At 44.8% G+C, this 1,705-nt stretch overlaps 1 protein-coding gene across 4 annotated transcripts in view; it reads left to right on the plus strand.

Annotated features, from left to right (window-relative positions):
* Positions 1-1,705, plus strand: part of ANOS1 (anosmin 1) — a 183,998-nt gene that overhangs the window by 150,506 nt on the left and 31,787 nt on the right. The window lies entirely within an intron of this gene.

The following is a 1,705-nucleotide window of genomic DNA, read 5'->3' on the forward strand; positions in this document are numbered from 1 at the left end:
TTTGTCAGGATTTCATATACTGGTGTTGATGTGCGATCTCATGAAGGCTAGTATATGACTTTTCAAGAAAGATTTTATTTATTTGACATAGAGATAGAGAGGGAATGAGAGAATAAGCAGAGGGAGCTGCAGAGGCAGAGGGAGAAGCAGGTTCCCCAATGAGCGGGGAGCCTGATGCGGGGCTCCATCCCAGGACCCCGGGATCATGGCCTGAGCCGAAGGCAGACGCTTAATCGACTGAGCCACCCAGGCGCCCCTAATATATGACTTTTACAAAAACACTGTATATTTCATCATGGACCAGCGAGAAGTAAAGAATAATTACAACTTTATAGTATAAGCCAGGGAAATTGCATTTTATACGAAAGAGGGTAGTAAATGCCAGCATATAAATTACTTTTTGAATTACGTTTTCCCAGGTCTGCAGGCTACTAGGTGTTTCAATGACAAAAATCTGTACGTAAGCAAAAGCTGAGTGTTCGTGCTGTGTTATAAAAGGGCCCCTTGAAGGAAGAAAGATGTAACACTCTTGAATGGAAATGCAGCTTGCTTTTTTGGAGGCAGGAGGATCATTTCCAGGGTTGACAGATTGCAAAGGTTTTATAGTTGCATCAGGCAACTGGGGTATTCTTCTAGCTCTTACAAATGGAGCCGAGAGGAGGAAATATGCTGAATCTCTTGATCTGTAAAATTATTCAGAACTTTGACATTTGAAAAAATAGTATTCATTCAGTTTTCTTACCTTTGGGGCTATTAAAGAGTATCAATCATACCTCATATCTTTTCACAACACGTAGAAATGATTTTATTGCATTTTGGTTTATTACTGACAGTGCAGGACTCCCCCTTAGAGTTAGGGCCACGCTCCTAGGACAGAGGCCCGCGTCTCTCTGTCCTTCCCGTGTGGGGTGGCTCGGCAACGCTAGCGTGGATGCACTTCAATAAAGCAACAGCATTTCCATCTTGAGATACAGAAAACTATGTCCTTGCGTATATGTAATGAAAGATAAAAGTGTGTGTAGGACATAATAAAGTAGGAAGATAAAATTCACATAGAGATTAAACATAGTATCTAAACTTTTGCTCATCCATGGCAAATTCTCAAAGTCACAGATTATAATTAGAAGCATAAATGGGCTTGTGAAGATCTTCAATCCTTAGTTTTTGAGTTAACAGATACTTTAGGTGTGACCAGCAGGATTCTCGACGTCCCCGGCAATCAGGAAAGGGATGAGTTTTGCCCGAGAGGCCTGTGGGTTCTGTGTCCTGGCCCAGCTTCTGTGTGCTCTGAGCTCTCTGTGCTGCTGGGCACACTGGCTCTCCCTGGGCGGTGACCCAGCGCCTCTCAGAAAGTAGCTGGGATGCTGTGATTTATAATCAGCAGCATGGATTCGGTCTTCATTCCTGGCATCGAGACTCCATAACCGTGCAAACAGGAGGCTGAACAGGGAGGTCTGGGGGAGAGTGGCGTGCCTGGGGAGGGTGCGGAAGCTCTGTATCCCTTCTCCCGGACCTGACTCTGGGCATCTCTTCATCTGCCTCATCCTGACTTACAGCCTTTTATAATAAACCGGTAGGTAATTTAGTGAGTAAATGTTTCTGAGTTCTGTGAGCCACTCTAGCAAACCACCTGAACCCAAGGAGTTGGTGGTTGGAACCTCCGCTTTATAGCAGGTAGCGAGAGTCACAGGTGACAGCCTGGATT

Source organism: Zalophus californianus, chromosome X (genome assembly GCF_009762305.2).
Source record: "Zalophus californianus isolate mZalCal1 chromosome X, mZalCal1.pri.v2, whole genome shotgun sequence".
Classification (NCBI taxonomy): domain Eukaryota; kingdom Metazoa; phylum Chordata; class Mammalia; order Carnivora; family Otariidae; genus Zalophus; species Zalophus californianus.